General features: G+C 35.9%; 1 long non-coding RNA gene across 1 annotated transcript; it reads right to left on the bottom strand.

Moving 5' to 3' along the window:
- Positions 1–1,057: 1,057 nt before the first annotated feature.
- LOC109190193 lies at positions 1,058–2,775 on the bottom strand. Its single transcript, XR_002055668.1, has 4 exons — positions 2,690–2,775; positions 2,103–2,240; positions 1,478–1,569; positions 1,058–1,098 (listed from the first exon to the last, which is right to left on the bottom strand). It is a non-coding gene; the product is annotated as an uncharacterized LOC109190193 (long non-coding RNA).
- Positions 2,776–10,495: the final 7,720 nt, after the last annotated feature.

Here is a 10,495-nt window from a genome sequence, read left to right as displayed (position 1 = left end):
ACATTACGGGGTCTTACCTGGGCAGATTTGCCCGAACACCCATAGGATCCTAGCCTGTTTCCCCTAGATATGTGCTCAGCACAATATCCCCTATACACTAGAAATCTTTCATTTTCTTTTCTCGGTCCGAGCCCTTCCTAGAAGCACGACGAGGGTTTTCTCATGATCCAAGCGAAGAGCCCGGCCTACATCATTTCTTACCTTCCCGACAATAATAAAGAGTGGAAGCATCGCTTCTTTTTGCTCAGGTACAAGTTGCGTTTACCGGTCCCCAATGTCTAGAGCTCTCAGTTCTGTGCACATAAAGATGGATTAATAATTCTCATGTTCATCAAAACTATTGAGGTCAGCACTTTGGAACTCCTTTGTCTTGGGAAGAAGGTCTGATTTGATGAGTACATCTAGATACACAATAATTCCCTGCCACTAAAAAACATAAATATTTTCAAGCATGCGTAATAAATTATTCAAAACTATATATTCAACTCAATTAGATAGTTAATTTACATCACTTTTATACTTTCTTATGATTATATTTAATTTCTAACATAACTGATAAGGAATTTCCCGGATATACCGCCCTATACCTTCTGTACATTTGGTCGGTATTGGGTTCAGGTCAGATGTCCGGGTCGGGGTCGGGCCTCCACCTATATAAGGGGGTGCCACACACAAGACAGGGGAGGCCATTTCATTTTCCACAACACACTAAGTCACAAAGTCACAGGGGGATTCCTCCCTCTCTTCTAGACGTACTCTACCCATTGCAGACGAAAGCTTTTGGGCTAATTTCCATCATAGAATTATTTCTTACAATCCATTTTCATCAAATGAGGAATACAAGCTAATCTTTTCCTCTTCTCAATATATACACATGCACTGCTATACACACAAAATACATAGAAGCAATTAGTTCTATCAACAACTTTTCTTTGCTAATATTTCATTTAGTTGCTTATATAGCATGTAATCAAAATTAAAGTAAACCAACTTGAAGGAAGGTAATATATGTGTGTAATTGTGTATGCATAAAGAGAAATATGCATAACACTCTTTACTTACCACATCCAAGCGCTTTTTGTGGATATCACTTGATGGCTGCAATAAAAGTAGTATTTTTTTTTTTTGAGTTCTAGCTCATTACAAACTACAAGAGTATTGACCATACTGCCCTTAGTAATAGAATTCCCTAACCCACCAAAGGAAATAAAAAAAAATATTTATCAACAACAGCATATTCTTTCATTTTCATTACTCGGTGGATGGGGTGGAAGGGTGAAGAGTTGGAACAGGTTCTGATTCAAGGCCTCAATTGTGTCTTAATGACTAAGCCTAGCCTCTTAACCCAACTTGAATATTAGCACATTAATTTACTTCAGCTGGCCATTACAACTAAAGATTTTTTTTTTTTTCACAGATGAATAGCAAAAACGCAAATACAATTTGGTTGGAATTCACAGAGAGAGATAAAACTTACATGCTTTGATTGTTGCTTCTCACTGGGTTATGTATGATTGTATGTGTGTAAGTAAAACAGAGAGAACAAAACCACCATGTCAAAGGTAGTTTCTGCAATAAAGAGGAAAAACAAATTGAGAGCCAAGTAATGAACAATAGGAGTATAGGATACAAAAATAGTTGGCTAGGAGATTCTTTTATGCAGCTGATTGGTTTGGCTATAATCCAACTTAGTGTCAGCGCATTCTTTCTGGTTAATGGAAATTCTATGAGTTAAAAAAATAATTAAGACAAAAAAGAAATAAGCAAACACAGAACAATGTTGACATTCAATTAATAAACATTTCCAACAAAAGAAATTTTTTTTGAAAACTAATGAGTCTAATTGATACTTGAAATGGCATTTTGGTTAAAGGATCAAGGTCAGCCCTTGCCCATACCTGAAATTCGACTCCTTGCACATACTTATCCATTTTGTAAATAATCTAAATATCCAAGCCTCCAAGGTCTTAGAGCACAAAACGAAGTATAACAAAAAGATGGTAGTGATGGAACTAGGAAGTATCTCATAACCTAAAATTGTGTTTTTCTTATTTCCTGGTAGACAATGAACAAATGCATATAAATAACAGCCAACAACTTACTCTAATGCAACCAAAGTCTGTCAAATCTAAGTCCTCTGTTATAATTGCATCAACCTGTTTGCTGACTGCCAGAAAGGTCATTTCAACATCTGCTTCATATGGCGCCACAACATATTGTACATTTTCCTATTTTAAGACCTTCCATATGCAAATACGCAAAGAAAAGTAGTAAACACACAGAACTCTGGTATAACAAATTACAAAAATTATAACATTGTTCACCACTACATGTATCAGGTCATAAGCCACTGAACTCTGGCATTACAAATTATCATTGATAGGATACATAGCTCGTGGTTACAAAACACATATCAGTGAGATATTTTCACAAACACATGAGGAACAAAAGCATTCTCTTATTTCAACAAAAACCATTCCAATAGTTATAAACTCATCAGAGTGAACAAGAATAAAAAACTAAACTTGGAAACTAAAAATTCTTCCAATGTCGACAATTAAGCCACTGGAGAAACACTGTAAATTTTTAAATAAACATTTGTGTGATTTTCTTTATATAAATTAAACAATCAAAGTGAACAAATAATCAAATGGAAATTATAAAATTAGTATGCAAGTTAGTAACTTACCTTATAGTTGGAACTTGGAAGAAGTGAAGAACCAAGAGTCTGCAATGGGTGAGGGCCGTGAGGTGGTGAGGTTGACTGGCTGAGCGGCGACCGGCGAGGCAGTGAGCGCCTGAGCAGCGACAGGCGAGAGGGCTATGACAGTCCTTCGAGAGATTAAGAGACAAAGTGAGGGAGAGAAGCCAGAGAGGGTTGCGAATTTGCGATTAGGATTTTAGGGTTTGCGAGAGATAGAGAGATTGAGAGACAAAGAGAGTAATACTGGTTGACTTAGAGACAAAGAGGGTTCACTAGATTAAATGAGGAAGATTTGTGGTTGTAAAATTTTATGTATAAGATGGCGGCAAAGGATAAATAGTTTTCCCATAAAAATATTTTCACTTTTCTTGACGTTTTATGTTAAAATTAATTTTTAAAATAAAACATTTAGGGACATTTATTATAAAACATCATTGATTTTATATCTTTACTGACAAAAAAAATTATAATTTGTCAGCAATATTACAAAAATAAAATTATTGTCTCTACCAAAATATATAGTGACATTATTTAATATAACGTCGCAAATTGTTATATTTAGCGACGTTTTCTAGAGCGTCATTAACATTTTCGTCGAGAAATGAAAGATTTCTTGTAGTGGGAGTTGTTGTACACAGTTAATGTGGATGAAACAAATGTTGAACGACTATGGATCCAAGTGCAGCACTATGGACTTACATTGTGATAACACTAGTGCAATTAATATTGCTAAAAATCCAATTCAACACTCTCGGACCAAACACATTGATATTCGACATCATTTCATTCCAGAGCTGGTAGAAAGTGGTGAGATCAAGTTGCATTATATCCCTACGGAACAACAACTAGCGGGCATATTTACAAAACCCTTGGACATCACTAGGTTCAATTTACTAAAGTTTGAACTTGGTATATGCACTATATCACAGGACTAGTTCTCTATATAGTTTACAATACCAACGAGACTGAACTACTTGTAACAACCCAAAATTTTATTTTATAAATTCAATTTTAAGAAATTCCAAAATAGCCATTTTCACTCCATTAAAAAAAATTTTGGGATCAATTGGTGTTTGAATAAGTTATTTTGGACTCATTTTAAATTAATACAACACCAAAACTTATTTTATTCCAAAATCCTAAATTTTTGGGTACTTCGTGTGCCAAGTTTTAAATCGAGAAAATCAATCTGAGTGAAACCGGGAGAATTCAAGGAAGCTTTAAACAAGTGTTCATCTAGAAAACTTTTTGAGAGAATTCATTTTCAACCCCAAAGTATTTAAAATAGCATTTCTAGTCTATGGTCCATGTTGCAAGGTGGACCAAAAAGACATTTCTCCTTGTCTGATCTTTGCTAGGACTACCACCAATTTACCACATTGCCCTCCACCAATCATTGAGTATCCTTCTAGGGTTTTGAACCCATATAAAAACAATAGAAAGCCAACCTTTCATCCTGATTCCATTCTTTGTCTTCCCACCCAAGAGCTTAGCAAGAGAGAAAGAAGAAACACAATAAGTTTTTGGTCCATTTTCATCCTTGTTCATCTAGCTTCCTCTCTTTAGCTTCAAATCTCCGAGGTTCTCCTTTTAAGTGTTGTTGTTTGGCTTGTTTGAGTCATCTAGGTGGTGAAGGGGGTAGTGGTTGAGTTGGGAAGAAGAAGGAATCCAAGCAAGAAGAAGAGGCAACAAGAGGTATAACCCCATGGACCCCCTCTTTGATTTTGGCTCTGTGAAGCCTATTTTATTGAGTAGAAATGATGAGATTTTGTTGTGTTTAAGCTTGGAAGTGATTTAGTATTTGTCTTTGAAGTGTTAAGAATGTTTTGGACATGCTTGGAATAGTTTTTACAGGTGAAAATCTCCATCTGGTGCACACACAGTGTGTACAGATTAGAGCAGCGGCCCTAGCCACAGCCCATCAGGAGGGCTGCCGGCTAGAGCCGGGGCCAACTGGGCCTAGGGCATGGCCCTAGGAGAGGGCCGTTGCCTAGGCCTGGCCTTGTGACGGGTGACTTGGGGCAGCTCTTGAGGAGTCTCGCCCCAGGTCCCTGAGTTTCATTCTAGAAGATTTTTGTGCAGTGGTCGGGCCCTTGTGGATCAGCTACGTGTCATTTCGGGCTAGGTGTCACGGTCCCTTATGGCTCGGTACCTCGGGACCGTCTCGATGCACGTTTTGAATTTGATTTCGTTGAATTCCGATCAAAAATGAGTATGTTATGATGAATTTATTGAAGAAATTGTTACACAGTATACATTGTTGAGTTCACTGTGTATGAGAAATATTTTGCTCTGTGATCTGATGATTATTTTTGTATTGAGTTGAGAAGCATGAGCACTTGAGAATATGATTTATTATGAAAGCATGACTAAATGTGATATTTGATCAATGAGTTTTGAAGCATCTTTTGTTGATAGAAATTGTATAGAATTTGCTATGTTGCAAACTGAGTATGATATGATATCCTTAAGAATTTTATGGATTTTATACATGGATTTGGAGCATGTTGTAGAGTATTTTTGCATCTCACATATATCATATTTCAAAAATGCATAAGGGGCCAACGTGAGCCCAAGTATTACTTTCAAAAATCCATAAGCATGTGTTATATCATTATTTGATGCATTGAGAAGTTGTAGAGTTGTTGCATGCATGAGATTGATGCATGAGAGATATATATTTATGTATTATCTATATCGGTGAGGTTTTGGAGGACCCCATTTGGACTATGTCCTCTCGGATGATTTTATGGACATTGCGGTCGCAGTATATGTAACGCGGTGTATTCCCACGTTACGAGGTTGGAAACTATCCGCCAGGCTTGGAATCCTGGTTAGGGGGTGTGCACGCTAAAAGTTCGATACATGATTCCATAGAGTTTGAGCATAGAACCAAGAGAGTGGTTCGGTGGACGAGCAGAGTATTAGGTCGGCTAGACGCCGTGTCCAGATAGGTTCATTCACATGATGAAGTTCCTACCTCGTCCATTTAAAGAGAAGGTATGAGTCATTGAGACTCTGAAAGAGAAAGAATGAGTCATTGCGACTCTAAGAGAGAAAGAAGTGAGTCATTGCGACTCTAAAGAAAGAAAGAAAGAAAGTTAGTCATTTATGACTCAATGAGACCTCCACAGAAAGTACTCTATTTTTACAACGAGTGTATGAGTATATTTATAGTATTGCACGAGATTGCATATGAGTATATTTATAGTATTCCACGAGATTTCATAAGAGTATAGTATTGCACGAGATTGCATATGAGTATATTATAGTGTTGCACGAGATTGCATATGAGTGTATTTATAGTGTTGCACGAGATTGCATATGAGTATGTTTATAGCATTGGACGAGATTGCATGTGAGTAGAGTATTGCCTGAGATTGCATAATGAGAATGTTGATTTAAGATTATGTATCGAGCATGATTGTTTAGTTACATTTGAAGTCTTGTATATCCAGTTACATGATGAGAACTTGAGAGCATGAGAATAAATTTCGTATGGTTTATTAGCATGATATTACTTGTAAGCATGAGTTGATTGTTAAGTTGTTGTGACGCTTACATGTTGAAATATCTAAGTTGTTAAGTCTTTTGTACCGAAGCATGTCTGTTGATATTATAGGTTGCAAGCATATAGAAAGTATGTGATATGACTAAAGCTGTCTATGAGATGAGTTTGCTATATACGATTGTTATCAAATATTTTCCAAAGTATATGCTATAGTACTTTACATGGTTGAGTGTGGTTATACTTAGCTTCGTGCTAACGGGTGTTTTCCTATTTGTCTGTGTTGCTTGTAAAACCCCTTTCAGGTGGGCCCAGCAGTGAGAAGTGATCGAGTTAGACTAGTCTTTTAGATTGAGATGTCTAAACTCTTTATGTCTTGTTTATGTCGTTATCTATCAGATGTTAGACTTATGATATTTTGTTGATTTTCGATGATGTAGACATCGGGGTGTGTTTATCCCCTTATGCTTATTTAAGTTGTTGGATGGTTAGTTATTTATTTGTTTTTCTAGTTCTACCCTTAGCCTGTGCAATCACTACGGAGTGGTGGTTGTGGCGGTAACATTCCCACTAGTTATCTTGTTTAAGTTATTTATCCGCTACATAGTTATGTTAATTATGGATTAGAATTGTAATTAAGTTTTAGAAAAAGTGGGGTGTTACACTACTCTTTTTCACTTGTCCTTTTAAAAAATTGTCTTTTGTCTTTTTATTTTCTTATCTGTGAACGAACCATCATTGCTAAGAGAGAAAAAGTCTGTAACTGCCTTACCCATTTAATGCGCGAAAGACGTGGGTCAATCACAATTCAAAATAAACTGCCACAACATCTCACACGATCTCTGACCGGCATATAAAATCGTTCTTTAAAACTGCATCTCTTCTCTCATTCATCTTTATCTCAAAAACTCTCCAACTGCAAAACATTTCAGACTACCTTCAAGTTTTTCATCTTCAAGATTTTTACTAGCAAAAACCTCTTTTTCTTACTTCTCAAATCCTCAATGGAACCAAATACTTCATTTGACTAGTCTAAGTTTTTCGACTTCACCAAGCTCACAGATCTTCATCCAAAGGAGGTTCAGTTAGAAGCTTCAAAGCTCTTGGCGCTAGTAGTCAATGGGAAGAGTGACCCTCCTGGAAGCGAACCCTTATGCTTATTCTTTCGAAGGGGGATGAAGCTCCCATATATGCGAGGCCTTATGGGAATTATCACTGAAGTTCATCCTTGTCAATCTTCAGAACAGAAGCAAGATGATACACAACCAGATGTTCTTCTAAACCCTAATCTCTTTTATTGTTGTAATATCTAGGGTTCATATGCTAAAATTGCATATATCTATGTGTTAAAAATTCTTTCAGGATATTATTGACCTCTGTGATTCTAATAATGATGCTACTAAAGAAAAATCTTAAAAGGATAATCAGAAAAAGTCTGCCATTATTTATATGAAAAAAAGAACCTTTAGATCATGAAGATATTGAGACTGATTATGTTGTTTTCAGTAATTCTGCTTCTGTTAAGTCTGATGAATCTATACCTCCACCCACATAAATCTTGAAAAAATCCACTTCAAATCCGTTTCCCTTGTCCAAAAATGAACTCCATTATGTTCTGAACAATTTTCTCCAAACAAGACAACTCTCTAAAGTGATCAAAATCTCACTACCTTAAAAACCTGACCACAATACCTCCACATAAACTTATAACCCTAACTTCACATTATCTATTGAACAACCTACTCTCTCTAACCCCATTTCAAATACTAAGCCATCTGAGAATGAAACTTCTAAGGACTTCCACATAAGAGATATGTCAAGAAAATTTAATGGATGTGAATTAGAGTCTGGTTTGCACCAACAAAGAAGCAAAAGAAAAGGAAACAGACTGCTCCAACACATCAAGCTGCTGCAACTAAGGAATTAGAAGACTTGCTAGTTTAGAACACATACAAGCCCATGTTTTTATCCCACTCATTGAAGAAAAATGGGAAGTGATTGTCAAAAGGCAAATTCTCGGTGAAAGAAGTATTGTTGTTGAAAAGTTTAAGGCCAAGTATCAACTGGTATCACTCCTAGAGAAATCAAACCTCCACAAGTCTGTGACTCAGATGAAAGCATATCCTCCAACAGTGGTCAAAGATTTCTATGCCAACCTTATCCTAGAGATCAACAAGACCGAGTCTCCTTTATGTGGAAGAGTCTGGATAAGGAATGAATGGTACAATTTCAATGCAAGAAAGATAAATCTGTACCTCGGAATTTCTAATGATGTTGAAGAGGCAGAAGTCTGACGTAATGTTATGACTAAAAGATTGACTGGAGGTGTGATTAGCTATTGGCCGACTGAAACCAATGTCCTACCAGTAAAATCTCTATAATCTAAGTTTGTCATTTTTCATAAATTGGCTTTAACAAACTGGTTAGCAAGTGAACAAAGGGGTGACTTGAACCTACAGATGGTAGAAGTGGTCTACAAGATTGGTCTTGGCATCCCAATAAACCTTGGAGAAATTATTTTTGAACAGGTGATTAGTTTTCTAGAAACCAAGGATCCGAAGGTGAAACTACCATATCCCGGTCTGATCTATGCTTTACTGACTACACAAGGACTTAAAGCCTATCCCTATGAAGTAATGGAGCATCCCAAGCTGAGACAAATTGACAATAGATTACTGGCACCACCCCGTATTCTAGACATTGCACCTAAGATTGACAATCACCATCTTACTACATACTCAGATCTTGAAGTAGAGCATCTCCGAACTTAACAAAGCAATCGACATAATGGTAAGGAGATGCAATTTGGATATGAAGCTTCTTGAGGAGCTAACTCTGAAAATGGAAACAGAAGGACGATTCTTTCCTTGCTGTTGATCTTGATTCATCAACTGTTAGATCGTGCTTGGCCTTGCCTTGAGTCTTGTGATTATAGACTCATACAAAGGGGGAGATTGTTAATAAAATAGATCATTGAGAAAAAGAATTTACAAAAGAAAATATATTTTACTCTTCCATGTTGTTATGGTTTATGGAACAATACAGTTGTTCAAGATTTAGTTCAGAATTCATCTCTGTATCAGTACTAAAGTTAGATTAAGTCTGTACTTGTACTTAGACTTAGTTCAGATGCTGAAAGGCATTGAAGATTAAAGAACAAAGCTTGAACCAATTACCAAGACAAATAGAATTCAGAAGATAGTTCAAGGCAGTTAGTTTGTTACAGATTTATCTGGAGGAAGAATATAAATGCATTAACTCTTTCCTACTGTGATTGACGATTCAAGATTTACTCTGTAAAATTTCACAAAATAGAAATGACATTTTCAAGGAGCTTAACGGAGCAACTTGATGAATTTACATTCATATCAAGTTGGATTTGATCTTTGATGATATCGCTCTGTTACCACAAGAATACAACTTGAGAGAGTTGCAGTTGAGGGGGAAACTCAACTTGGAAGATCAGGAGATCCTTCGGCAATTCTTCAAGAAGTTTCTTTGTGTTTGAAGGCTATGGAATAGCCATGGAGATCAAAGTGCTTCACTCTAATCACAGTGTTTGGTAAAACTTTGAAGTTCAATATGAATGAAAAATTGGGCAATCATTTCTGTGGTGCCCCATATGTTGGAATGGTTATTCGGAATTGGGTTAGCAAATTTTTTGTGTTCTTGTGTGTTATTCTAAATTGCTTGCTATTTGCTATCTATGTAAATGCTTCTCTGAACTACTGTCTGAACTAGTTCATTAACTACTTCCCTTTAACTCTGCTGCTCACAGTGTTCATTAGTTATTAACAAATAGATTGATTACAGATCTTGATATTATTGTTACAAATGCTTAAATTCAAGTTTGATTTCTGTCAACACTTTTTTGGTCAAATTCATCAAACAAGATCTTTCTAGCTAGTGTGGTTTATCCTCTTCTTACGAGTTTTCCTCATCATAAAAAATAAAAATATAAATATAAATGAATTAAAAACAGTCAACTTGATTAGTAATTCATGACTCTTTATACCTGCTTATTGGTTGTTTTATAGTTATTATTTTGGAATAATAAATTAATGATCGTTGGCAAACTCATCCGAAGCAGGTAGAATATTCTTATTAAGTAATTATCGCATGATCTTAGTTCAAAATTTTAAATGCAACGTCAAAGATTATGTTCATTTCATGAGACATTAATAATATTTATGTACCTTTCACCCATGAAACTTATTATTATTATTATTATTATATAATAAGTAATAGTCAAGGGTTCAAGAGTCTTGTAATTCGGTGATATT

Source organism: Ipomoea nil, unplaced genomic scaffold, assembly GCF_001879475.1.
Source record: "Ipomoea nil cultivar Tokyo-kokei standard unplaced genomic scaffold, Asagao_1.1 scaffold1574, whole genome shotgun sequence".
NCBI lineage: Eukaryota > Viridiplantae > Streptophyta > Magnoliopsida > Solanales > Convolvulaceae > Ipomoea > Ipomoea nil.
The sequence above is the reverse complement of the archived record's forward strand: the minus strand, read 5'-3'. Positions and strand labels throughout refer to the sequence as shown.